The sequence below is a fragment of the Piliocolobus tephrosceles genome, unplaced genomic scaffold (genome assembly GCF_002776525.5).
Source record: "Piliocolobus tephrosceles isolate RC106 unplaced genomic scaffold, ASM277652v3 unscaffolded_263, whole genome shotgun sequence".
Lineage (NCBI taxonomy): Eukaryota > Metazoa > Chordata > Mammalia > Primates > Cercopithecidae > Piliocolobus > Piliocolobus tephrosceles.
The window spans coordinates 40,413-52,662 of NW_022309087.1; the positions used below are offsets into that span (position 1 = coordinate 40,413).

The window sequence follows — 12,250 nt, forward strand, 5'->3', positions numbered from 1 at the left end:
TAGCTGAGGTTCGGGTGCTCATTTATAGAAACAAAGCTAAAACTAATTTACAGACAGAATCTTTTTTTTTTTTTTTTTTTTTTTTCATTGAGAAGTAGGATTACCAAACAGACTAGAATACTTGTGACAGCTGGAGAGCCTTTATCCTTTTTAGAAGGAAGGAATCTCAGGAACCGAATTAACATCAGAAAACGGCTCTTGCACTGTAAAGCAGAAAGCTCAAACTAACTTGATCCTGAGTATTTCCAGGGTGTTTATGACAAATATAGATCTGTGTCTCAGCTCAGACCTATTAAAGAAGAACTTCCAAAAAAGCCAAAGTAATTGTGATGATCAGGCAAGTGTGAGAAACCCCAAGGTTGAGTAAAGGGAATTGGATTGTCTTAAAGGGTAGTCTCATCAATCTACCTTGCAGCCGTAGCTAATAAAGTGTATTCCTTCTAAGCTGATCCAGAATATTTATACTGACTTATGCAGAGAGGCTCCCCCCACCCAGCATAGCCCCAAAGATTGCATAGAAAATAGACTAGCTCTTGTTTTTTTTTTTTACCATTTTTCTTACCAATTAGCAAAGGCTAAGGTTAGTACTTAAGAATCTCATTTTATAATTTCTAAGAGTACAGATTATTTTTCATCAGTTATTTATTTTCAATTTACTTATAATTTTTATCCTGTTTGTTTCCAAAAACCAATTTGAGGATTACATTTCAAATTGCCTTTCTAGTGGGGGTTGAGGAAAAGAAACTTTATGAATTCCTGCTGTGACTAGAGGGGTCCCATCAACATTCTTATGGAATTGAGACTAAAATTCACCCCTCTATCCTGTACGACATTGTTCTTTATACTATGCCACGAACACTCCCTTTTTTTTGTTTGTTTTTGAAGACAGGTATAGCCATGCAAAATAAGGTAGAAATTTGAGGAAATATTTCCTGTACATTTGCAGAATTGTAAAAATGGCAGAAATGTTAGAGAAGGACTGAGTAGGCATTAGTGAGCAGATATAAAGATATTCTCATACATCTTTATGTCTTAGAGCCTCAGAGAAGAGCAAGGACCTCAGCCTGACCAGGACTTACCTCTTTGCCGGGGCTGCAATCAGTTCAGCACAGTCCCTGTGCGTGGAAGGGACTATGAGGGTAATTATTTTCTCATAATATATGTTTTTGTTTCTAGTTATTTAAAAGTCAAGCCATCTGTCTTAGTGTTTTCATGCTCCTATAACAATATACCTGAGACCGGATAATTTATACAGAACAGAAATTTATTTCTCACAGTCTTGGAGGCTGAAAGTCCGTGATCAAAGTGTGGGCAGATTCAGTGTCTAATGAGGGCCTGGTCTCCGCTTCCAAGGTGGTTCCTTGCATGGTGTGTCCTCACATGGCGGAAGTGACAGAAGAGCAAAAGGAGCTTAGCTAGTTCCCTCCAACCCTTTTATAAGGTCACTAACCCCATTTATGAGGACTCCACCTCAAGATTTAATCACCTTCTAAAGGCCCTACCTCTTAATAAACACTATCACATCAAGATTTAAGGTTTCAGTATATGAATTTTGGGGTGGCACATACATACTTTAAACAATAGCACCATCCTTTAATAAAACATGCATTTCTTAAAAAAATCTACTTAGAAAAAAAACATGCTGAATATTCTCACCTTCCAATTTTAGCTCTTCTGCTTTGCAGTGTGAATTTCTGGTAACTTCTGAGTCCTACTTTCATCATCTCTAAAATGAAAATATTACCCAGGATTTGTTGTAGAAAAAGGAGTTAATATGGTGCCTGGCACATGGTAGGTGCTAAATAATGGAAACTATTATTATGATAGAAATAGTCTTATTTGTATTTAATATTTTTTTTTTCCCACAGTCCTAAGGTTTATATTTTCTTCCTCTTTTTTTTTTTTTTTAATTTTGAAACAGGGTTTTGTTCTGTTGCCCAGGTTGGGATGCTCACTGGCTGCATGGCTCACTGCAGCCTCGACCTCCCAGGCTCAATGATCCTCCCACTTCAGGCCCCTGGGTGGCTGGGACTATAGGCATGCACCACCACACCCGGCTAATTTTTGTATTTTTTGTAGAGATGGGGTTTCGTCATGTTGCCCAGGCTTGTCTTGAATTCCTGAGCTCAAGTGGTCCACCCACCTTGGCTTCTCAAAGTCCTGGGACTACAGGCATGAGCCACCACATTCAAACTCCTTTCAAGTTTTAAGAAGTTTTGATTTCTTTATTTTGGTTACTCAAGATTTTTGTGACTTAAAAAAAAAAATCAAATGTGTTTAAGCATTTTTGTTTTAAAATTCTCGTGGTAATCTCATTAGGTTTTAGAATATTTTATTAATTTCCTTTGAAATATTATTTTATTATTCTACTTTAATTTTTATATTCTGTCATTTCCTCTTCTATTTATGTATGTATATATGCATGTATGAATTTATTTATTTTACAATTTTTTTTGTAATAGAGGCTTACATGAAAGCAAGGATGCAGGAGTGGTGATAGATTATTCTTATCACAAAGGGGAGGTGGCAGCCATTTTTCCAACTCACTCCTACTGTGCATAACAGAACTTCTAGTATGTGTAAGAAAAGAAACACAATCTTCTGAGGTTTAGGACAGTCGTGAGATAATTCTTCCCATGATTAAAATTTGCTTTATGCACAGGAAACATTTACTTTTACCACAACAGCATTGATTGACTCCGTGTCCCCATCCAAATCTCATCTTGAAGTACTGCCATAATTCCCACGTGTTGTGGGAGGGACCCAGTAGGAGATAATATAAATCATGGGGGCAGTTTCCCCCATACTGTTCTTGCGGTAGTGAATAAGTCTCATGAGATCTGATGGTTTTATCAGGGGTTTCTGCTTTTGCACCTTCTTCATTTCTCTTGCCACTGCCGTGTAAGAAGTGCCTATTACCTCCTGTCATGGTTCCAAGGCCTCCCCAGCCATATGGAACTGTAAATCTAATTAAACTTTTTTTTCTTCCCTGTCTCGGGTATGTCTTTATCAGCAGTATGAAAACTGACTAATACAAGCATGGTCTCAAGACATTCATTAATCTTACCAGTATTTTTACTTTCTAGTGCTGTTTTTGCTTTTATTAATGCCAATTCCCAATGCCAGTAATTAAATATGCATTTGTATAAACAATGTAAATAATTCATTTATGTTTTCTCATTTGTTGATTAAAAAGTAAAGAGTGTCCTATTCATTAATTTACCTACCTATAAAATTAACTACTGAATGCTTTGAAGTGGTTGAAGGTACAAGTTCCTGTACCAGTGTGTCTATCATTTAGTCAGATAGTATGTGTACCTACTAGCCATACATGGTTAATGATGCACTTGAGGTGTGGCTAGTGTGACTGAGGAATTGAATTTTTAATTTTATTTAATTTTAACTACTTTAAATATTAACACTGAAGCATTGCAAAATAATTTTCCATTAAACAACTTTATGTAAAATATGTCATTAGCAATTTTTATAGATTACATGTTGCAATGATAATACTTTAGACTTATTAGGTTAAATTGAAATCTATTACTAAAAGTAATTTCGGCTTGTTTCTTTTTACCACTTTTTTTCTGTTTCTGCAGTCTTATCTTTATTTCTGATGCAGTTGAGACACCACTATATATATATATATAAACACACACATATACATACATACATACATACATATCAATTTGAAAATAAGAGAAAAACTTTGCAGTGAAATATCCGTTTGCAGTGGTAATATGCTTGCCTGAACATTTTGGGAAATATTTGCTTATTCTTCTTTTTACCACTTTTTAATGTGGCTGCTAGAAAATTACAAATGTGGCTTGCATTGTTTCATTGAATAGCACTGACATAGGCTATCTTACATCTCTATCAAATAAAAGTAAGTAGAAAATAATACCAAAATAACTTATAAAAAAAGACCTGTTAGAAAAGATGTTACTAATTTATGAAAAAAAAAGTTAATCATGATGCAGAAAGACTCAGAAAAGAATCACCTGAGGATGCCTCTTCCTTTGAGCCTGAAAGTTGGAGAGTGTGTCTGTAGAGCAGGAGAAAAGCAATGCCCAGAATTCTGGAGGTGATCAAGTGGGGTGACCTGACTGAGAGACATTATCATTGAGACTTATCACATTGAGACTCATTTCACAAAACATAAGTTAGAAAGAGTTAAAGAATCTTGGTTCCTGTTTAAACTACTATCCTGTGCAAAAAACTCTTCATTCAGTCAAACTTTAACAAGTATGTATTGAATGCTTATTATATGTCCTAATCTAGATGTTGGAAAAACAGCAGCAAACAAGATCTACAAATTCTTACTCTTGTTAAGTTGTGGTTGGTAGACACAGATGACAGGCAATTTATAAATAAATGAAGAAGAGAAAGGACAAAATCAGATCTTGGTAGTACTAGCAAGAAAATAAAATGGTGATAACTCTAGAAAGATGGGGGATAAAGGAAGACACCCTCAGCTAATTGAGATAGAGTGGTCCAGGATGGCCTGATGGAGGAAACGGCATGGGAGCTGAAAACTGGAAAGTAAGAAATCACCAGTCACACCAGGATCTGGGACTGAAGCATTCAACAGATGAGCTGACAAATGACAAATGGAAAGGTCTTGGAAGGAATGAGCTGGGCGTGTTACAGAAACAGAAAAACTACTGTGACGGGTGTATGAGACTGGGGATGTAGGCAGAAGCCAGATTACATCCGATTTTAGAAGCCAATACAATAAACACAACTCTGTATTTATTCTATGTGTCACAAAATCTGTTGAAGTGTTTGAACAGGGGTGTGATGTGAACAGAGTTTTTGCTGCTCTTTCAGGACTAGCTTGTAGTGGAGAAAACACTTCTCCAGCATCCATGAACTGAAAGCCATGCCTGCCTCCTCTGCATTCCTATACAGCTTTAGCTGTACATCTCTAAGGACACTTTTTCTTCTACCTTGTATTCTGATTATTTAGTTCAAGTTTTACCTCTACTCTCTAGGAAGAATTTAGTACGATTCATCTTTGCTACTCCCATAGTCTTAGCACAGTGCCTTGGACATAATATGTCCTTTATAAATATTTACTTAATGAATGAGTCAAGGAATGGGGATAATTCAGACTTTGCTTGAATACCTTCAATGAAAAAAAAAAAAGAGTATAGCTTCATAAAGCAACACATTCCATTGTTGGAAGGTTCTAGATGGTTAAAAGATGTTTTGAAAATTGATCTGAAATGGATACTTCTTTTTACTTTCACTTATTCATCTTTGCTCTTTTGTTGTTCTGCAGAGGAACGGAGAAAATAATTAACTTCCTCTTCCACAAAAAGAATCTCAGACCTAGAAGACTATTTTTCTGAAATAAGACAAGCAGGCAAGAATAGAGAAAAAAGAATGAAAATGAATGAACAAAACCTCTGAGAAATATGGGATTATGTAAACACACCAAATTTATGACATGACTGATTGGGGTACCTGAAAGAGACAAGGAGAATGAAACCAACTGGGAAAACATACTTCAGGATATCATCCAGGAGAGCTTCCCCAATCTAGCAAGACAGGCCAACATTCAAACTCAAGAAATCCAGAAAACCCCCGTAAGATACTCCATGAGAAAATTATCCCCAGGACACATAATCATCAGATTCTCAAAGGTCAAAATGAAAGAAAAAATGTTAAGGTCAGCCAGAGTGTTGTTTTTTAAAGCGGGTCACATTATGCTCCATGACCAAAAAATAATCACCATCATCATCATCCTCTTTCTCCACCTACATTCCAAAGAATGGAAAAAGAAACTGTAGTTTCGCAGATTCTGAGGTGGGAGAAAAGCAATAACACACTAACTCATTTACTCTTAAACATATTGCTATGGGTTGAAGCGTGTGCCTTACCCACCCCCCAAAAAATTTCCTATGTTGAAATTCTAACCTCTAGTTCCTCAGAATGTGACCTTATTTGGAAAGGGTTACTGCAGACGTAATTAGTGAAGATGAGGTCCTACTGGAGTAGAGAGGAACCCTAATCCAGTATGCCTGGTATCCTTACAAAAAGGGGAAATTTGGCCACAGATATGCACACAGGTAGAACACCATGTGAACATGAAGGCAGAGATCCGGGTGACGCGCCTACAAGCCAAAGAATGACAAAGATTACCAGCAAAACCACCAGAAGCCAGGGGAGAGGCAAGGAACATACAGTTCCTCACAGTCATCAAAGAAACCAACTCTAACAACATGATGTAGAACTTCTAGTCTCCAGATCTATGAGATAATAAATTTCTGTTGTCTCAGCCACCCGGTTTGTGGTACTTTGTTGCAGCAAGCCTAGCAAAAGAATGCACATATATTCTATAGTTTGAAGAAAGAATTCCCAGAAAATCATATTTAAAATGGTTAAATTAAGCAAAATAAAATAAACCAAAAAAAGAAAAGTCCCAACTACCGGAAATATTTAATTGTCTTAGGAAACTGACTGAAAAATAGCTAATACAGTCAACTGCCACTGGATTTAGTTTTTTAAAAAACAGTACAAAAATAAAAGATGCTTGGCTGGGTGCAGAAGCTCACACCTGTAATCCCAGCACTTTGAGAGGCTGAGGTGGGTGGATCACTTGAGTCCAGGAGTTCGAGACCAGCCTGGGTGACATGGTGAAACCCTGTTTCTGCAAAAAATTAGCCAGGCATGGTGACACGTGTCTGTAGTCGCAGCTATTCCAGAAGCTAAGGTGAGAGAATCACTTGATTCTGGGGAGGTCAAGGCTGCGTTGAACTGTGATCGTGCTACTGCACTCCATGCTGGGTTCCTGGGTGACAGAGTGAGACCCTGTCTCAAAATAAAATAAAATAAATAAAAAATAAAAACAAAGATGCTGAAGAGAGGATAAACCAGAGATCTCTGAACTGCTAATGAAAATAATGTTTCTGTCTGCTCTGAGATTTTTCCTTTTTTTTTCCTTTTTTTTTTTTGGAAAAGGAAAAGGTGACTCGCTCTGTCACCCTGCAAGCTCCGCCTCCCAGGTTCGTGCCATTCTCCTGCCTCAGCCTCCCGAGTATCTGGGACTACAGGTGCCCACCAACACACCCAGCTAATTTTTTGTATTTTTAGTAGATTCGGGGTTTCACCGTGTTAGCCAGGATGGTCTTGATCTCCTGACCTCGTGATCCGCCCGCCTGGGCCTTCCAAAGTGCTGGGATTACAGGCGTGAGCCACCGCGCCTGGCTGCGATTTTTCTTATTCTAAAAAAGTCTCAAGCGAGCCTCCTGCCTCAGCCTCTCAAGTAGCTAGGACTCACAGGCGCATGCCACTACACCCGGCTAACTTTTATTTTGAGAGGGAGTCTCGCTCTGTCGCCCAGGCTGGAGTGCAGTGGCGCGATCTCCCCTCACTGCAAGCTCCGCCTCCCGGGTTCGCGCCATTTTCCTGCCTCAGTCTCCCAAGTAGCTGGGACTACAGGCACCTGCCACCACGCCCGCCTAATTTTTTGTATTTTTAATAGAGACTGGATTTCACAGTGTTTGCCAGGATGGTCTTGATCTCCTGACCTCGTGATCCGCCCACCTCGGCCTCCCAAAATGCTGGGATTACAGGCGTGAGCTGCCACGCCTGGCCCAGCTAACTTTTAAATGTTTTGTAGAGATGGAGTCTTGTTATGTTGCCCATGCTGGTCTTGAACTCCTGGCTTCAAACAATCCTCCCACCTCGGCCCTTTAAGTTTTGGGATTACAGGTATGAGCCCCTGCACCCAATTATATGCTTTCATGTATACTTACCAACAGAGGTTTAAAGTGGGGGGCTCCACCTTTCCAGCCAGAAGTTCTTCCCAGTTAATGTGTCTAAAGAATGGATGAGCCTAGGGGAAAAAAAAGCAGAAAGAAAAGTTGAGGGGAATAGACTTTGCTGGATTGATAAATTAATCACCTTTTTGAAGTTACAAGTCACAAAATAAGCTAAACTTATAAGCAACTACATATAACCCTGAGAAATACATAAAACTAGCACTATCTTCCCCACAAAACACCAAACATGCCAATCCCTACTTGAACTTCTCCAGCGTACCCAGGCCCAGCTTCCAGACGAGAAGCAGCTTGAAAGAGGAAAAAAAAAAAGCCTGGATAAAGAACCTTAGTCAAACTGATTTTTTTCCTTTTTAGACTTTGCTTGTCTACTTTGCCTTGAGAAAATATAGTTTATTGGCTGGGCATGGTGGCTCATGCCTGTAATCCCAGCACTTTGGGAGGCTGAGGCAGGTGGTTCACCTGAGGCTGGGAGTTCGAGACCAGCCTGGCCAACATGGTGAAACTCCTTCTCTACTAAAAATACAAAAATTAGCCTGGCATGGTGGTGCACACCTGTAATCCCAGTTACTAGGGAGACTGAGGCAGGACAATCACGGGAACCTGGGAGGCGGAGGTTGCAGTGAGCCAAGATCATGCCATTGCACTCCAGCCTAGATGACAGGGCAAGACTCATCTCAGAAAGAAAAGAAAATATAGTTTACTAATTACTACTGAATAATTGTTTAAGGGTCTGTAATCCCAGCACTTTGGGAGGCCAAGGCAGGTGGATCACCTGCGGTCAGGAATTCCAGACCAGCCTGACCAACATGGTGGAACCTGTCTCTATTAAAAATACAAAAATTAGCCAGGCGTGCTGGTGGGCGCCTGTAATCCTGGCTACTCGAGAGGGTGAGGCAGGAGAATCGCTTGAACCTGGGGGGCTGAGGTTGCAGTGAGCCAAGATCGCGCCACTGCACTCCAGCCTGGGTGACAGAGCAAGACTCTGTCACAAAAAAAAAAAAAAAAAAAGATTATAAAAAACAATATGAAAAGAAAGTCGTTAGATAAATCTGTACTTCGCCTTCAAAAACTGAAGACTTTTTTTGTTCAATGTGTATTATTCAAAATATACATTAAATTCTATCTAGTTAAATCCTAGTCATTGAATCTTATAGTGTTGGTGACCATTTAAGAACCTTACCTTTCTAAGCAGATCTCTGGCTTCTTGTGTGAGGTAGGGAGGCAAATTGAGTTTACATTTGAGGATGTTGTCAGTTGTTTTCTTTCTATTCTCCCCAGTGAATGGGGGCTAAGAGTAGAAGACAAGTGAAAAATATTAGCAGGGAGTGAAAAATATTAGCATATAAGAAACTAATTTTAAATAACAATATTATCTATTTCCTGAATTAGTTATGCATGGAGATCAGAAATGTATGCTGTGAAACAGGCTAACTGCTAAAGACCTTTATTTTGTTTTAGAGACAGGGTCTTCCTATGTTGTCAAGGCTAGATTCTATTAATAACCCTTAGCTCAAGTGATCCTCCCCTCAGCCTCCTGAGTAGCTTGGGCTACAGGCAGGCACCACTGTGCCCGGCAGAAGTGCAGTTTTTAAGCAACAGGACAGAGGAAGTAGCAGTGTCCTGGAAGGAAGCCTGTGTTTCCACCATTAACTTGCTGTGTGATAATAAGTGAGCTATGTGATTTTATGCTTCAGTTTTTCCATTTATAAAATAAGGACATTATCTGTTCAACATCTATTTCACAGGCCTGCCATGACATAGATCATTTAAATGAAAATGTTTCTGAAAGTATGGGATCCCATATAATCATACAGCATTATTAGTGTTAAACTACTAATAACAAATCTCTGGGCTTTGAGAACTCCACTGGTAACATTTTCAGAAAGCACAGGACAGGTCTCTTGCTACAGTGACTCAGCACAGACCATAATACATGCAGCTTTTAACTGTGCACCTACTGCTCCAGTCAGCATGTCATACATTAATGCTCCCAAACTCCACCAATCCACAGCACGATTGTGGCCACTTCTCATCAAAATTTCAGGGGCCCTACAATGAGAAAAATAATACTCTTAAAACTTCACCCATTTGCATATCATCTGAATTAGAATTTTAAAAACAATATACAGAGTCAATGAGGGTACAGAAAACAGATACTATTCCTTAAAAGAGGTAAAATTAGCTATTACCCCCAAACCAATTATGCTTAACATGCAGCTCACATGTATTCTATTGTTCCACAAAATGTGTGTGTGACTGTTCCATCATGAATAGATTCTTTGCATAGTCCAAAGTCTGTTAGTTTCACATGACCTACAATGAAAGATTACAGCATGATTATTCTCAAAATTCCAAGTATGTGCAGTGTTTGAACATGTCATATAACACCTTAATCTATCCTTCCATTTAACTTTTCTTGCAGATGTCAAGAACAAGGTATCATCCATAAAATGGGATGCTAACTATTTAAGGCTAGGGCAAAGTCACCTTTTGCCAATGATATAATCTATCTAGTAAAGAGAAAACAAAGATAGAGAAAAAAGTGAAATAACTTGTCTAAGGCTCTAGCTTTAAGTATACACAGAATCCTCTACCATCCCGAAAAAGAAAAATCCTGGGAAAACTGTTTTATGAAGTCTAGTTTAAGTACACAGACCCCAAAAAACATATTCTATACCTTTGTGAGCTAGTACTTCAAATATATAGCTTTTATCACAGTGAACTGTGAAGAGTTCTGAAAATGGTCTCAGAAGGTCACTATAACAAGGTAGCTCACTCTGCCCAATGCTACCAATTAGGGGAAAGAAATAAAATTGCTAGATAGTATGAATCAATCATCGCTGATCCAGAAAGTAAAAAACTTACCACCTCATACAAAGATCATTTCAGTTCAAGTTTAGCTTTCTTTACTGGACTGTCATAACAAGTGGTTCAACAACCTCAGGGACTCTAGTATTTGAGGTTTATTTCACAGAAAAGGCACAATGACCTATTGATTCAAATGGAAATATATATTACACTCTGATATAGAAGAAGTATGGCCTTTATTTTCAAGAACCGTCTGATACATTCAACCTTATGAATCAAAGAGGTTCACTATTCTGTCGCTCCCCTTTTCTATCCTGTGACTTAGAATTCAGATCAGAATCCAGGTTTTGGGGAGTGAGAAGGTGTTGATGAGAGGAAGGAAGAGACACTGATTCCCATGATATATTTAGTTAAGTATATCATTTCTCCTTAAAAAAAAAAAAAAAAAAAGAGGGTGGAGGAGCATCATCTGCAATGTTTCTATGAGCCTCGATTGTTCATACATCCTTTTCTAAGAGTTTGAAGCAATTAACTACCTCATGGATTATTCTGCAGACATCTAAGGATTAGCAGCTGCCACCACCTTCTAGATACCCTGGGTCAGCTAGTTGCTCCTCTGGGGTGTGAATTGCCAAGTCTACCCACAGCCCAGATTAGTGTAAATTGAGCTGTCTCTAGCAGCATGCAGTTGTAGTCAAGGCTCACTGTGCTGGATCTGTAGTTGTATAGATTATCAGTCTCTCTGATGTTTATATTTGTTGTTGCAAACAAACAGCAAGAATAAGCTGATTCTGGCGGGGGTGGGGGGAGGTGAGTTATGCCTGTAATCCCAGCAATTTGGGAAGCTAAAGTGGGCAGACCAATGTCACTTCAATGGTCCTGCCAAAATTGCATAACCTGAATCTAATACTAGGGAAACATCAGCTACACCCAAAGCATTCTACAAATTAACTGGCCTGTACTAATCAAAAACGTCAAAATCATCTCTACTAAAAAAACAAAAAATGAGCAGGGCATGGTGGCAGGTGCCTGTAGTCCCAGCTATTCTGGAGGCTGAGGCAGGAGAATGGCGTGAACCGGGGAGGTGGAGCTTGCAGTGAGCCAAGGTCCTGCCACTGTACTCCAGCCTGGGCAATAGAGTGAGACTCCCTCTCAAAATAAAAAGCAAACTGGGTATGTGCTTTTAGAGGTGGTATACATTTCCAGCATTATAAATGAATAGAAATGAATGGCAATAGTTACTTTGGTCCATAGATTTTTGGTATCTTAACTAGTTTTGGATCTCTTCCACTGAAGAGATTGCCTACTGAACATTGTTAGGAATGTAAGCACTGAAGGCAAACTGCCTGGGTTTAAATTCTATTCTGTCCCTTGCACCCTGCCTGGGTTCAAATCCTAGCTCTGCTTAGTAATTTCTTTTAAGGTGATGATCCGTCAGCAAATGTCTTAGCTCCTGTTTTCCCAAGTAAATGGACACAATAGTTGCTACCTTGTGAAGGATTCATGTAATTGACCAGCATTTACCAAGTAGCATCAGTGTTCAGTTTCAGTCATTGGTGATTCAGTATTTGGACTGTGAGAGGGTTGGGGTGGGGGGTGGTGTGTGTGTGTGTGTGTGTGTAGCACTTAATTGCATGCAGACAGGAAAAGAT

General features: G+C 39.1%; 1 long non-coding RNA gene across 1 annotated transcript; it reads right to left on the minus strand.

Moving 5' to 3' along the window:
* Window positions 1-8,959: 8,959 nt before the first annotated feature.
* LOC113220042 lies at window positions 8,960-11,018 on the minus strand. Its single transcript, XR_003307001.1, has 3 exons — window positions 10,013-11,018; window positions 9,749-9,839; window positions 8,960-9,078 (listed from the first exon to the last, which is right to left on the minus strand). It is a non-coding gene; the product is annotated as an uncharacterized LOC113220042 (long non-coding RNA).
* Window positions 11,019-12,250: the final 1,232 nt, after the last annotated feature.